This window comes from Motacilla alba, chromosome 4 (genome assembly GCF_015832195.1).
Source record: "Motacilla alba alba isolate MOTALB_02 chromosome 4, Motacilla_alba_V1.0_pri, whole genome shotgun sequence".
Classification (NCBI taxonomy): domain Eukaryota; kingdom Metazoa; phylum Chordata; class Aves; order Passeriformes; family Motacillidae; genus Motacilla; species Motacilla alba.
Window position 1 is genome coordinate 19795042 of NC_052019.1, and position 16934 is coordinate 19811975.

Here is a 16934-nt window from a genome sequence, read left to right on the forward strand (position 1 = left end):
GAACTCAGATAGAATGCTCCTTTTTGCGGGGGTTTTGATATAACCTGATTCCTTGGGAAACTTATATTAGAGGAGAAATAAGTGTATAAATTGATAGCTAGTACTTTTTTTTTCTTTTTCTTGAGAAATAACAACAAAGCTGTTTCTTAATAAGGCTTACTTAATGGTCAAAAGTAATATAGCTCTGCTTCCTCTTCAGGTAACTTTCAAGCTCTTTGTGTTCAAATTAGAAACTAATTATTGCAGGAAGAAATTTGGAAGTAAGAACTGTTTCTGTGATAAGGGAACTGAGTTAATCCTATTTAGTGAGAATAACTTCAAGAACTACAGCAAAAAATCTTCCATGGTCTTTAAGTTCTGAAGCAGCCTGAGAAACCACTTGCTCCCTCATAAAGGAACAGGTGATGAAAGGCTACAATATATTGATATAGGCTACAAAAACTGAAGTAATGAACTAAAAAATTCTATCTAAATACCTTAAAAATCATTTCCATTAAGCAATAGGTCAGAGTTGAATCTACATGAAAAACATTAAAACAAAGCAGACTCTTTAGTCTGTTGGCAAAGATGCCATATCCCTTACACAGGAAATCGTTTTGTTTTTTTTTCCCTGCCCTGCCACCTCTTACATAAGTCATGTCTTTTTTCCTGCTATGAGTTTTTAATCAAAAATAAATCACTTTATTTAAAATTTTAAGGCATTAAAGCCTGTTCTTTTAAGACCTTTCTTACACTTTCAATTAATAAGATAGAATTTAAAATTCAGGCTGCATATCCTACCTTCCACAGTCTTCTGTAGGCCTAGCTATAGCTTAGATTTCTTTAGCTTTTAATTCAGTTGCTAGAGTTTTAATTTGAGAAAATTTGAAATAATACATTTTAAAATATGACATGGAACATATTTTCTAATTTGTTTCTTTAAGTTTTGCACAGAAGGAAGTCTTTCTGCCATCAACCCTGTTTTACAAGACCTAAGATCTTGTAATTCAACGTTTCAAAATGCTACTAATGACACTCATTTCTAATCTTCATAGTTTCTTTTCTAATGCCCTCAACTTCCTTTTGACTATTCCCACCCAGCCCAACTATCTATAAACAAGCTTATAAAGGGAAATTTTTGCTTACTTCAAGGAGATCATGCAATACTTTATTGTTGATGAAATTTATGGGATAATGTGCCTTACAAACAGAACCACACACAACACAGTCTGACTACCAGAGCCTGTATTTTCTTTCATGTACTTGTATAACTCCCAAGACTCCTGGTCAAGAAGGACAAAGGGCCCTTCTATATTTTACTTAAAATTCTGCATATTTTTGAAGCATTTTATTTGTGGCTTTTTTCTGGCTCATCACACAGCCCATTTCTCTTCCTTTTTCCAATCTCTCTCTTTTTCTCTTATTATCCCTATCACTACCTGCTATTTTTTTAGTCAATTGGCTCCTTTCCTTATTCCCTAAAAAATGCACAGTTTTGTGTATTATTGCATTGTTTCAGATATCGTAATTTCTCTTCTTTAGTGAAATTTTCTTGTCCCATTGTACTGGTTTTGACTGGGACAGAATCCATTTTCTTCTTAGTAGCTGGTACAGGGCTGTGTTTTGGATTTAGCATGAGAATAATATTTATAACACACTCTGGTTTAGCTGTTGCTAAATAGAGCTTACTCTGAATTGAGGGCTTTCAGTGTCTCATGCTCTGCCAGTGAGGAAGTGCACAAAAAACTGTGAGGGAACATGGCCAGGACAAATAATCTGAATTTACCAAAGAGATATTCCATAACATAGAATGCCATTCCCAGTAAACAATTACTCAGAAGCGGACCAATCACTGCCTGGGGACAGACTGGGAATTGGTCAATGAGTGGTGATCAGTTCTAAAGTACATAATTTTTTCCTCTTAGATTTCAACTCCCTTTCTTCCTTTCCTTTTTATTACAATTATTACAGTTATTAATAGTTGTAGCAATTTTTTATTATTACTATTATTACTATCATTAACAATGTCATTACTATTATTAACAATATAATAGCTATTGTTACTGTTACTGTTATTGTCATTACTTTAACTTTGTTTCAGTTATTAGACTGTTCTTATCTCAACTGACAAATTTCATTTTCTTTTCTTTCCTGATTATCCTTTGCATCCCACTGGGCCAAATGGGAGGGGAAGGGAATGAACAGCTGCATGGCTTTGAGTTGCCAGCAGAGCAACTAAACCAAGTTCAACTTAACTGATAGCCACATCCTCTTCTTTAGAAGAACTTTTTTATTACATAATCAAAGCTTTCTCATGAACCCTTTAGAAAGTTGCTGAGCTAGTAGAGAGCTTCTGCTGCATGCTCAAAGGGCAAAAAACATTTTACCCTCTGTTGTGTTAAGTATGTGAAAGTAATTATTGATAATGTAAGTTCACCCTGGTAAATGCCTAAATAAAAAGAAATTGGCCAACAGAGACCTTTTAAAAATAATCTGCAAATGAAAACACTAATGTATTTGCTACTAGCAACAGGCCTCAGAGAGAATTTTTTGAACACCAGAAGTTTAATGAGTATCTTGTTCTAAGAAAGTGCTGTGGAGTGATGCCTTTAAATTAGCTTTATAATCAGTCAGAGCACCTTTGAAGAGGATTTAATTTGCAAGGTTTAACCATCAATCTTGACTTAAATCTGTAATCTCTGGTGGGTTGGTCATTTCTCCAACAAAGATTTTCAGCACCAGCTGTTCAACCTTTGCCAAAGCTCTGTAAATTGATTGATCTGTCCCAGTTCACACCCTCAGGACATAGTTGGTCTATTGGCCCTTATAATCCTGACTGACAGTGTGGATTAAAGCATGCTCAGCATCTGAATTAATTTGTATTTGTGAGTGGAATGTATTCTGAAAGTATGTTTTAAATTTTTAAGTCAATTTTTTTTATTAGCCTTGTATAATACAAGTATAGTCTACAAACAAACATGTACTTAACATATCCATATGCAAAAAAAGTTTATATTTCTAACAGCACAGACTGGATACAAACATACTTTACAGCCCTAAATTCAGCTGAACCCAGTGAAAGGAATCCTGGGGGGCAGGGGCATGAAAGAAATATCTAAGGAACGAAAGCTATTCTTAATCACCAAGTGTTCATCATGATGAAATTGGAAAAATGCCCTTCTCCATTTATTCTCTTGGATTTTTAATAATTGATTGCATTAAGTTACTTAGTAAATACTAGAATAATTTCTTAATCAACATTGAAATAAATCTACATATGTTTACATGCAGCATTAATGTATTTACTGTCTCTTGTACTCCCTGTGCATAAGAAATGAAAGGACACATTTTTACCTTAAACCCATATATTTATCAGTAAGTGATGAGAGTGAAGATTTAAAATAATTATTATGTCTTTTCCAATTTATTATCAATAAAGGTAAGAAAAGATTAAGATAATGTGGAATAGAATGGATAATCATGAACAAGTCAGCATGTTCCTTCTGTTTGAAGGTCAAACAAATTCCACAGAGATATCTTTTTCTGAGTCAGGGTGTGTACACCCTATATGTGGCTGGTCCCCAAAAAAGCAGATAATGTGTGTATTTTAAAATGTGAGTTCAGACACTTGAGTTCAAATCCTCTGCTCCTTCTTGAAGAAAGCTTTCTTGATGTCAGTTATTCCTCTTAACAAATAAAGAATAACATGGATCCTGATGAAAAGAAGTATGAAAAATACTATGAGATTAAATGACTGCTTTTTACCAAAAGCAGTCATTTATTTTAGTCTTGTTACTAAACAGGTTAGGGTTTTGTTCTCTTTTGTTTTGCTTTGCATCTATCTCTTTTAAATTTGGTCTTCATGAAGGAGAAACATTACATTTTTTGTTAAAAAGCTTTCAGATTTAAAAGTTTTGTCATTTCTTGGTTTACAAGGAAACATATTTTTGTTCAGATACTTTTACGAGAGCCAAGACTCTGCTAACTGCTTTCAGGTTAATTTCTTTTGGGAAAATGTGGCAGTAAGCAGATGATTTATGACTTGGTTTCACACAACTGGGCAACCCAGCATGCACTGGAAATAGAGCAAATGAAAAAAAGTAAAAATATTTACAATAAAGACCTCTGTGGATCCATTATTGTTGATATCATTTACCATTACAAAAAAAATCAATTCTCAAAGTCAAAAAAAAAAATGGAGCAACTTGGAAATCCTAAATTACATTAAAAAATAATGCATTTCCTTACTGTTTAGCCTTTTTCTTCCCAATGAACTATATATTTAGTTAAGAGTCTACATTCTTGGTAGTAAAAAATTTTTGCTGAGCGAAGGACTTTTTTTACATTCCTAAAGCTTTTGTTTAAAGTCATCATCAAAATTAGTAAAATTATTGGAGTTCTTTCCCATTGTTATAATCTGTGTCAACTGTGATCTATCTACACTAGAGAATTTTACCAATGAGCTGTGTTAAAGACCACCATTTTTGAGAATACTTTCTTATAAGAGTATTACCCTGAATATTGCTCCAGATCTCCTTCTTAAATAGAAATTCCAGTTTCAGAAGGTTACTTTTGCAACACAATATTTCATGTGTTCTTTTTTTCTTTTAATGAATGTTTATATTGAAAATAGCAACAGCTTTTTCAGTCTCTCTGAAATAAAAATTTACATGATATATACTTTTTTGTTTCTAAAAAGACGTGTAAACCCCTAAAATTTTTTGAAGAACTAACCACTCAGCATAGCAGACATGAAGGAAGAACATGTAAAGGAAAACATAGAATATTTAACTATTAGAATACATAGTGGAAACTTGCCTTTTACTTAATTACTCCTTTAATTTTGCATAACGTATAATGATTTTTTTAAGCTGCACTTCTGCTATATTTGCCTTATATTACAAATGTTGCATTTTTAGACACAGATATGGCCTTCCTGAATTGGTGGATTTAAACTTCTTTAGTTCTGCTTTTTTTCTTTAACATTGTAGACTTCTGGAATTTTGAGACTTAAGGACTTTAAAAAGTCCTTAACAAGATTTAAGCTTTTAAAATCAGGCTTCTAAAGTTTACTGTAAAGTAATTATTTCATCTAGTTTTATACATAGAGTTTAATTTACTTTGTATATGACTAGTTTGACCAGCTAAACATTTTTTGTATTAAATCAAAGGCAGAGATGTTTATTTTTTACATATTCAAGCACACATGCGTACATAAACAGATACATGCATTATAAATAATAGTAAAAAAAAAGAATCAGCAGCTAAAGAAAAAATCTTATGGTCTTTTTAAAAGTTATTTTAAACATTTGTCCAAATATGTCCTAAACAAATAAATTAAGATAGCAATTATATTCAGTAGATTTCCTTTTATCACCTGGGAGGTACATATTTTTTTACTCAGATAGCTGAGATGATAGAAAAAAATGGGGTAAATGCTAAGAACACTTCATTTCACACAGGTATATACCATTGTTACTGGTATGAATAGCCAATTGCAGTGACAATAAAATATTCCCTCATTTTAGGAAATTAAAGGTATTGAAAAATTAGGTTCTAGCCAAAAGTCTTTGAAGGACAAACCGGAGAGCAGCTCCTTAGAGGTCTTCTCAGATTTCTGCTGCCCTGTAAAATATTTGTGCCATCCCCACATATATTGTAATTGCATATCAGAGATCTCAAAGGGGAAACATTTTCATTTCCCTTTTCTTTGTACACTAAAGCTTCTCATTTCCCATTCCTTATAGGAATAAATCCTTGAAACAGCAGACATTGCCTTAATCTATTATGCTTGTTTTCCTGCAGAGGGGAAAAGGAGTATCAAGAGGGGAAAGGAATAACTTTAATTAAGGCAGATGTTTTTCAAAGTTGACTAAACAGAAAATTTTGTCTTAAAGAATTTTAACTGGTAAAAAATAGATTTACAGTCTCACATTCTTAGGTAAAAATATATTTAATCATATGAGTCATTAAGGTAGACTGAAGTGTGACCTGAAATTTATGACTGTACTGTCAAAATATATCTCTTATTCAAAGATTGCTTTTGAAACAGGAAGTTCATTAGGTGTGGCAGTAGGGATTTGAAGATATTTGGTCTCTCCCTGCCTATAGCAGTGGGGATTTGAAGAACATGTTTAGTCTCTGTCTAAAGTTGTTTACCCCCTGTCTCACCATGGCAGTTATGATAATTCCAGATTTTTCCCTGCCTAGCCTCAAAAATCCTGCCCCTGTACATTGTCTGTCATGGTTTGGTACACCTCTTTGTCCAAAAGGTTCACTGTCAGTTACGATTTTTTCTTTCTGCCATTGGTATGTGACTTTCCCACTCCAGGGTATGTTTACATTTGTCACCCCAGACCCTATCCAATCCAGCCGTTGATTCACTAGACGGTCACCTCCCGGGATTCCATCCCCCTCCATAAAAGCTGCTGGTTTTTCTCTGTTTCCTACCCTTTGTTACTGCCCCCTCTTTGAGTTGCCAGCCCGCATGTCCCACCGGCACTTGCGGCGCAGCGGAGCGCAGCGTTTTGCAGTCTCGGTGTGCCCCTCCACCACAAGAAAGAACACCCGCACGGCTGCTGCATCAGCTGCCCCCGCTCCTGCCACAGGAAAGCCCCGCCGCTGCCCATGCTGCCATGGCTCCTGCTGCAGGAAAGATCACCACCACCCGCGGTGTCACAGCTGCTGCCCGCACGGCTCCTGATGCAGGAGGGATCGCCTGTGCAGCCGCTGCTGCCCACATTGTCGCTGCTCGCGGGTGTTGCGTCACCTGCCTCGCTTCAGCGCTGCTGCCGCCGTGGGAAAGAATAACTCCTGTGCCACACCGCCGAGTCCCTGTGGCTCCGCCTTGGCACCACTTCTTGAAGAAGCGAGCAGAGAGTCCTTCCTTTTTCCTTTGCCCCCATCCTTCGGCGTTGGGTCCACATTTATTGGACACTTCTGGCAGTTTGGATCCCAGCCAGTGGCTGAACTGCGATCCTGCCTGCCAATGGCTGAGGTAGAGCATGGCCACTCCTGGCAGGCATGCCAATCGCCTCGTGCAATCGGGACGCAATGTCAATTAGGCACTCTTTTTTCTACAATTATAGTTTCTTCAGTTTTTTCAACATGGACATGAATATAAGATCAATGCCCACAGGAGGAAAAATTACTTACAACTAGAGCTGATCTGTGGTTGAGCTGTTGTGTTGAAATGGCTACACTTGCAAACTGATACACAAGAATTAATATCTGTATGTTAGGTATATAAATAATGTTTATTTTATGAAACACTTCATTCTGAAGGTAAATATGTGGCTGGGGTTTGAGGTCGTTGTCTTTGTTTTGAAATGAGTACATAGATTCATTCAGAACTCTGTTCCAAATATGAAAAGAAACTGACCATTAAAACTATGGTCAGACATATGTAATTGCAAGATTATACTTTACTAGTGCTAGCATATGTAGCTGTTGCAAGAGTATTTCAAAAAATAGGTCTTTCACTCGGGTGCTTCAGAATCTCTAAATATATCTACATCTTATCTACAGTGTGGACACTGTCTTAGAAAGAATAGCCTTTAATGTCTCCCCACATAATTTATTTACTTCTTAGGAAAGCAAGCTTTTGTACATGTTTTCAAAATTGCTGGCTTTAAAATAAATTATTATTATGATATACCAAACATTAGGTATTTTCAAGTATAAAACCACCATAATTTCAGTTTTCTAAGCATCAGTGCATTCTTTCTGTCATGGTAAAGCTTTGGTTTCTATTCTGGAAAAATAGACTTCCTAAATATATTGTTACCCTATTTTCACCGCAATGAGGAAAGGAAAGCTGATGCAAGTATCAATTTCTCATCCAAACTTTCAGATGCTCTCCTGTTTTCATAAAAGACAAGTCTTTTTCCATGTAAGGTAGATTCTTCATGTGTTAGAGACTATTTATCTGGTGTGAGAGAGGGGACAATACTACAGATATGTGTAAGGTTGTAAAATTGCACCTGTAAGTGAAGAATGGAGCTAGGAAAGAGACAAGGAAATGGCATTCAAAGAAGAAAAGATCTGCCAATGTTAGTTAATGATTAAGTGAACAGAAAATGCAGGCATCAGTACCTTCACAGAAAATATTCAATAAGCACAGGAAGAACACAGAAACATTACTCAGACATTGAAAGATGTAATAAAAGCAGACCTCTGCTAAACTTGGAAATTAAGAGATGTAGAAAGCTAAAACATGGCTCCTACTTTTACAGGTGAAGCAAAGCTTAAGCTAAAGTCAATTCCATTCTCATGCAAAAAAAGCAGAAGAACTCTTGATAACGGACTCAGAAAAAGGTGAGACAGTTAGTGCTGCCTTTAGTGGAAATATTGCTCCTGAAATGTTCCAGGTTCACATCGCCTTGTGACAGAGTCTAAAGGATTACAGTACTATTTATAAAATAGGAAGACGAATTCAAGGATAATGCAGCAAACTGGTTACACACAGGTCCAAGGGAGTAGATAGCAAGGGCACCAAGGGAACAAAGCAATTTCTACCAGACTACACCCTGTCATCTCTGAGAGATCATGGTAGACCTTCCCAAAAGAAAGAAAAGAAATGTTATGCCACTTTCCAGAGATAGTAAGAAAATAATATTAGCTTAGACTTCTTAAAACTGGTCTCTCATAGCTTTGGTATAAGGAAATTTGGAAATAGTGACACAAAATGCTTGCACTAGAACAAGTAAAACGTGCATTACATAATTATTTCTGGCCATTCATAGATTACTTAGATACTGCGACAATGTTTTCCTCTATTAACCTAAACTCATCAGTTTGGGTATGTCACACATTAGTGAACTCAGAGCTCTCTTACCTGCTCTTTAAGGTGAAAAATAATTGAACTCAGAAATGAAATGCTGTTTCACTGCAGTGTAAGTTAATTTTTTTTCCTGTTAATTTCAAGATACTCCTTAGGGAAACACTAAAAAGTGTGAAAGTTTTACTATAATCTCACAGTTTGGGTTTTTTTCCTGATGAATTGTAAGTTTGCAGCTGATACAAAAACCATCCAAGTGGGACAGCAAGAAGGGCAAAAAATAAGAACTTCTAGAAGCACATAAGTAGCAAAAGGTAGACTAGGAAAATGTGAGCCTGCTGTTGAACAGAGTGGAGCCTTAGCAACACAGGACAAAGAAACGGATCAGGTATTGAATTCCCTCTTTGCCTCTTTGCCCCTAATTTTACCAGTAATGCTAGGGAGACATAGTCTTGGCAGAAAAGGATCAGGTCAGGAAATACTCAAGCCAAGTAGTCTTACATAAGTCTGTGGGTCTTGATGAGATGCAGCCACAAGCACCAAGGGAAGTGGGTGATGTTATTGCAAGGCCACACTCCATAACCCCAGACTGGCCATGGCCACTGAGCTGTGTCTGAGGACTAAAGAAAAACAAAAGATATTCCTGGCTTCAAGAAGGGCAAGAAACGGGACCCAGGAAACTACAGTTCTGTCAGCCACACCTCAATCAATACCTGGGAAGGTGATGGAGCAGCTAATTCTGGAAGCCATTTCCAGGAGCATGAAAGACAACAAGGTGATGAGGAGTAGCTGACATGCACTCATAAAGGGGAAGACTTGCTTGATCAACCTAATAAACTTCAGTGATTGAATTATTAACTTGGTAGACAAGGAAAAAGCAGTGGATATTTTCCACCTGGACTTCAGGAAGGCTTTAAACACTGTCTCCCGTGTGTCAGAAATTATTGTAACAGAGTGATATTTATTTGTGAAAGTTATTTACTTTTCTTTTCAAGGACTTTTTTTCTGATAATATTTTTATTACTTATGATACTTCTGAACCTTCTGACATTTATGACAGTGATTGATTTTAGATGTAAATTACAATAAAGATTTGATGACAGCTTATTTAGATATAATGTTATTTATTTTTTTTTAATCTAGCATTATTTATTTATTTATTTTTAATCACAGTCAATTAGGGGAGAAAAAAGAATTCTGTTACATATCATATAATAACTGACAAACAGTCTTATTTTTTTCAAGAAAAGTCACTTAACTGTGAAAATATACTTCTTATTCTTTTGATCTCAAAGAGTTTTCCAAAAGATGAAAACAGTGTTAAAAATCTGAACCTTAACGAAAATCTGAGCATATATTCCTTTAATTTAGAAAAAAAGGCAGTTTTCAAAGTTTCTTTATCTTCCTTTAATTTTGCTGTTCCAAAAGCAAATGTATCTGTATGGCTGATCAATATATTAACAGTCAAGATTTAACTGATCTGCCTGAAAAATTAACATTTTTTGCTTTCTTTTCAGAGTTAGTTTTCAAACGATTCTCTGGTCTAATGTTAAATATGACATGACAGAGCACAATAAGGGACTGAAAGAGGAATTGAATTCCATTGGAATGGAAAATAAGGATAAGAAATGTTCAAAACAGCTGAAACCATAATTTCACAGTTGCAAAATAACCTGGAGAACACAGCAGAGACAGCACCATGCACTATTGCCTCAATTAGAACAAAGTCTAGAAAGATCAATTGTGCAGAGAAGCTGGTCTGATACTAAGTAGAGACCTTAGATATCTAATTTGGAATTTTACTCTACTGAGATAAGAAATTTTTAGGTTTTACTTAGGCAGAAAATACCCACATTCATTTTCCTTTATGCAGTGTTACATGTAATGCCCTATTTTGGCAAAGTGTTCAATGTTTCCTATCAGAGGAAAAAAAATCACTTTTCCCACTGAAATTGGGGTTTCAAGGAGGCTCCATACACTCACACTCAGATTATTTTTTATTTAAACATTCATGAATGTACACACACACATATACATACAAGAGTACAAACACAAAACATCTGGAAACTGTTGAGAATATTCTACTCTGAAATTTTATTTAGCAAAGATAATACCAGTGTACACCAGTGAGGTCCATTCATTGTGTTTTTAATAGGATTTTTAAAAAGTACTGTGTAAGATATGCAATTGTGGAAAGACTATCAAGGTAATACAGGTTCTACATATTGTAAAAGACTGTTTGTCATAGTTCATGACACAAAGCATTAATTAAGCTTCCCAGGGTTCCCAGCCTGTACAATATGCCACCAAAGTGAATGGAACACAGATGTTTAATTTTTTTTTTTCAAATTACTAGTGGTCTTAAGTGCAAGCTAACAATAGAGATTTTTTCGGGTTGGCTACTCTATAATATTGATGGGAAAATTATCACTAATTTCTTTATCCATTTGCATTATGCAGTACATGAGTTAGAGAGTGCAGATGCATCATTTAGAATTACATACTAAGGAGATTATAGTGATTTTAAAATAACCATATGAAAGATGAACAAATAATATTTAATATTTTTCAAAAATACCCTTTCTGAGTCTAAATCTTTTCAAAATGCTTGGACCTCATCAAATAAGTACAAACATTTCAGATGAAAAATTTTATAAAAGAGGGCAAATGAAAACAAAAGATGATGGGAAAAACAAAAGATGGGGAAAAGCACTTCAAATATCTGCATGCTTTATAAAATAGTAAAAAAAATACAACAATATTTGCATAGAATCACAGAATCATTAAGGTTGGAAAGTGCTCCAAGATCATCAAGCCCAACTGTTAACCCAACACCTCTGTGTTTACTACTGAACCGTATCCCCACGTCCCATGTCCACATACCTTTAGAACACTTCCCCCATATGCAGCCATCTCTGCTGTCAGAAGCCAAATTGTCACTACAGCAAACAGTGACACTTTTTAACTTTAGCAAACGATCCACTTTTATCTCTGTTTACTCAGTGAACCAGCAAATATTGGCTCCACACTAGCTTTTCTGTAACTAGCATTTGGTAAATATAGATAACTAGGCTGTATTGATTGTGATGGTATTTCTAACACAGAAATCTCCCATTTGAGGATGATGTATTAAAAAACATGCAGAGAAAAAAATAGCAAAATGTAACAATCTGTGTTTTTGGACTCATTAAAAAATAGATGCATTAATATGAAATATTTAAGTATATCTACTTATGTTATAGATTACAATTTTGTAGAAGAAGAGGAGCCCTGTGACACATGTAAATCAGCATTTTGCAGGGGCATATGAGCAGTTTGACCACCAAGAAGGCAAAGGAGTTGTACAGGGGGACCATCCAAGTAACATAATGTTAAAAAACCAAGAACAAGAGAAATTCAAGGAATACAAATATATATATTCTGACTAATAAATTGGAAGAAGTACAGGAAAACCTGCATCAAAATGCAATTTTAAGGCCCTTCTTTTGAGAGAGAAAATAATCGCATTAAAGCATCAAGCATGAAGAAAATGGAAATGCCATGGGATATATTTCTACTTAAAAGTTTATTTTAAAAGTTTAAAACTGACCTGATCACTATTTAAACAGTTCTATCACAGCAATCTCTAAGATGCCATTTATTCACAAAAGCTGAAAAGAGCAGTAAATTACCTTAGTAGGAACAACTTTGCTTCATAAAATTATTAAGCAATTACTCCTAAAATTAACTGCAAAAAAGAAAAAAAAAAAAAAACCAAGCAAATGTCATTCTGAATTTTACATTAATTTGCATATCTACTGAATGTCAGATTTCCAATGAGTAATGGACATAAGCTGTTCTCACAAGTTCTTTAAAACTCTTACACAGTGTACTAATTTTATCTAGTTTTTTAGTACTTTAGTTAAAGCACACAAAATGCCAAACACTCTCCAGATGTATCCTTAGAAACAAAACAAGTCTGGCATTACAACAGTCAGTGTAACCAGCTGGATTTAGACAGGGGATATAGTTCTTTTTTTGCAACTGACTTTATCTGATTATTTACACCAGCTCTCATCTCACTTTGCTCCAAATGTAATTGAAAATCTTTGTTTTTATCTATCATCTTTATCATATGACACTACTGAGCTGGGTGCTATTATGGACTTCAGTAATAACAACACTCTCACAGAAGAACACGATAGTCGTTGCTCCTTGTTTCGCTCACGTCTTTGGTAGTGTCACCAAACCTTATACACACATCATGTCTTAGCCTTGGAAATATGTAATACAATACAATAATATGCATGCTTATGATATGAGCTTCCTAACTTGGAATGTCTATGAGTTTAACTTTATTCAACTCACCCATAAGGTTGATGTAGTTTGAATACAAAGAACATGAACAGCACAAAGAAAAGCAGTGAAAAATTTTACAAAACACTCAAGCTACTCATTCATCCACATATCACTAAGTTTTCGTAGGGAGATCCTATGAAGAGTGGAAAACCCCATTTTAGCTGTTGAAGGAGATAGAACCAAATTTTTGCATTGTTCATTTTCCCTGAAAATAGCCACAGCATATGTGAAAGGGTCCATAAAGTGTCCACCTAAAGGGTCCACCTCTAGCAAGTCACAGTACTTTCCCTAGATATAGCATTGATACTAGTTTTCAGAATGTTTCTAAATAGCAAGGCTTTAGAAAGAAATTAATCAATTAAGTAAAAACAAATATAAGCTTGCAGTGGAGTTTTATCTTTGTGACACTCTTGTAACATTTCTTGGGAAATATTGCAATTTCCTGGGACTAGACTAAAGTATGGTTTCAGAAAATTATTTTAGTTTTACCGTCAGTAGAGTATTTCCAAGTTCTTTCAAATAAAACTTTGCTAAAACACATAATTTCTTGTTCCAAGAGCAGTCATTTTTTTTATACGATAATGACTGCATAGTATTCTTTCAAGAGTCATACGCCGTTCAAAAGATTGTCTCAGTTACTGGTAATGTGTTTTAACTGATGAACAGAAATGCTGAAGGGAAAGCAATCAGGTAAAACCTTTTGTTTCCCTTATAATTTTTTTATAAAAGAAATACTATTTGCTTTGGAACATACAAAGGATTTTCTTTCAGCACAAATGGAAAATTCTTTTATGAAGTCCATTAAAAGAAGAAAAGGACACATAATATGTCTGCAAAAGGAAGAATTTAATTCAAAGGTGCTTTTAGCCAAAAGCCACTTCATTAAACCAGGGCATAAAAACCCCCAAACAAACAAGCAAACAAAAAGCTCTCAGTTCTATCTCTTAGCAATTGGAGTGTTTTGTATATGTGCTTGTGGGGAAAAAGTCTCTGGGTTCTATTTCAATGTTTAATGCATATTCAAATATGCCACGCAAAACATAATAATTTGAACATTATAAAACTAGAAACTCACCAAACATACAATATTATAATTGTACCACATCTCGCTTAACAAATAAAACATATGGCTGTGAATCCTTTGAGGGAGAAATAATTGATACTAGCTGAGGAATCTAAAACACTTGGCTTTTGGATAAACCACCAAAAAATTTCCTAACCTTCCTAAGATAAGGTTTTTTAGCTTGAACTAGTCTGGTGAAAAGGTGTTATGTTTTATGTCCACTGTCATTGGCTTCTCTCAGATGCCTGATGGCATTGACTGCAGCAGTTTCACCTCCTGTGAGACAGTCTCATTGGCTTCCTAGACCAGACTAGCTTTGAACTTCAAGTTTTCATCCTTCCTTGTGTTACTCAATCAACAGGTTGCTCTGGACTGTGAATATTGGTCGCCTGATGGTTTGGGATGATCCATCTACTTTTACACTTTTTTATGGTGATGAGATGAAAAACTAATTAAACTTTACAATTTATAATACAAATCCAATGCTTAGGTACTTTTTAAATTTGCCCTTTAAGAGCATGAAATATCCATTTATTTAAACACGTGGAAATTATGGTTTTTACTTCATTTTAATTTCTGGTGAAACAAAACATTTCAGATGATAGGGATGAATTTACACAATTCATAAATGCTTCTGATTACTTCTTAATAGTCTTTTAGTGACTAAAGTGATCTAAAACTTCAAACCAAACCAAAAATAAAACAGCCAGTCTTAAATTATTTCAAGTTGCAATATTCAAATATTTATTAATTTTATGGTTGATATTTTGTGGTAACACAGTCTTAAAAAAATTATAGTCCTGGTCTTTCAACCAAAAGAATTGTCATAGACTCCATGTACTCTAGATCAGTGATCAACTTACTGTGAGTCATGGCTACAATATTAATTTCTACATAAGCTTACCTGCTTGTCTCTCCTTCTCTTGGGAAACTCACTGTAGTAAAATGTTGAGCTGCTGTTGCTGTCATGGTGCTCCATCACTGTGTGATGCTGCCAGCTCTGACACACTGCAAATTACTAAATAGAGCAAAAAAAGCTGTGAAGTAAGTATGTTGAACTTATAAATAGTTGGTATCAAAGCAGTTCAGTGTTATAAGAGTGACAATTAGACTTAAAATTATATGTACTTAGGCAATTTACTTAAATGGAAACTCTTAACACAGCAATTTGTGAACTAGACCATTATGGATGTCTTTTTGGTTTCAATTTTAGAAAATTATTTCAAAAAATATATTGTGTTAGGAATTTTCTTAAGAGGATAATTACTGTAAAAATTCATTCAATATAATTACATTAAGATATGAGTGTATGAGGATAAAGCTGTGTATGCAAAAAAAATATTTCTATGTATAAAATATCTCAGAAATATTGAGCAAATTAATGAAATTCAAATATTCGTTCCATAATTTTACCATTAAAGCTCAAAGAAACTGCTTTTTTCATATAAAATTAGCTGTGTGAGAAATCATCTGTAGGCCAAAATGTAATTTATTTAGAAAATAACATTGAATGGAAGGTAACAAAAGATTTGAAAGGTCACATATATAGTGCTATAGTAATTCTTGTCAACAATGGGCTTCACTATCATTTATCAATTCAGTGGTTTACAATTTTCTTTACCAATTCAATACAAAAGAAGTAGAGATGTCTAAAAAAAACCATAGAACAATTTTGGAGAGCAGAAATATTTCACATTATAAGGATATTTGAATGAAAAGTAAGTACCCTTCCTGGCAACTTGCTACTGACTCTTCATTATTGCTATAAACTGAAATTTAACAAAGTAATCAAAAGGCCGATTTTTAAAACAACAAGGCAATTGCATATTTATCTATTTGTGGAGAGAGATATAATGATCTAGTAAGTGTAGAAATCATGTAAATGCTGCTTTACACAAGCATATGCATACCATCGAATCTTTGCTTATTCTAGAGCAAATCACTTATTCTAAAAGTGAAAAAAAAGCTGCATCAACACAAAATAAATATGGTTATTTGGTTTTCTTTATAATAAACTCTACAGAGTCCCAAATTTAAAACAAAACAAAATTTACCAAAATTAAACAATTGAACTTTGTGAGAATACCCTCTCTACTATTGGAGATGAGTAAACCCTACAAATACACTGCTGTCAAACGGAGAGTTCTTTGTTTCATGTCCTTTGTATCCACACTACAAGGAGTTGCAGATAAGTGTGAAACAATCCCCCTTCAATTTTTCCCCATGAAAAATCAGTTCTGCAGAAAACATGAAGGATTTGGAAACTGATGGAACTGATGAACTGGCTGTTCATGGCTTGGGCAGGTGTACTCTGCTGGATACACACACTGGCTTGATGGGCAGGCCCAGGGAGTGGTGGTGAATGCAGTCAAACCCAGTTGGTGCTGTTCCCCAGGGGAGAACAGTACTGGGGCCAGTTCTGTTCAAAACCAGTATTGACAATTTGATGAGGATGGAGTGTATCCTCAGTAAGTTCACAGACGCCAAGTTGGGTGGGAGAGCTTTTCTAATGGAAGGTGGGCAGGCTCTGCAGAGAGATCTGGACAGGCTGAATGGCTGCGCTGAGGAGAACTGTGTTAGGTTCAACAGTCCTGCACTTGTGTCACAACAATGCCAGAGATCTCTATGGGCTCGAGGAAGGGTGGTTTGAGAGCTGCTCAGCAGGAAGGGGCAAAGGGTGCTGTTTGACAGCCAGCTGGATATGAGCCAACAGGGTGCCCAGGTGGCCAAGAATGCCAATAGCTTCCTGGCCTGTGTCAGTGTACTCAGCACTGG

The 16934-nt window shown here is 35.0% G+C and overlaps 1 long non-coding RNA gene across 2 annotated transcripts in view; it reads right to left on the reverse strand.

Annotated features, from left to right (window-relative positions):
- The window catches only part of LOC119700214, a 181001-nt gene that overhangs the window by 31799 nt on the left and 132268 nt on the right, over positions 1 to 16934 (reverse strand). The window contains exons 6-7 of one of the 2 annotated variants that reach the window (XR_005256706.1): positions 15064 to 15177; positions 14178 to 14581 (exon numbers count right to left, since the gene is read on the reverse strand). This is a non-coding gene — a long non-coding RNA (uncharacterized LOC119700214). Of the gene's footprint in view, positions 1 to 14177; positions 14582 to 15063; positions 15178 to 16934 lie in introns of those variants that run through there. The other variant, XR_005256707.1, reaches the window with a different exon arrangement.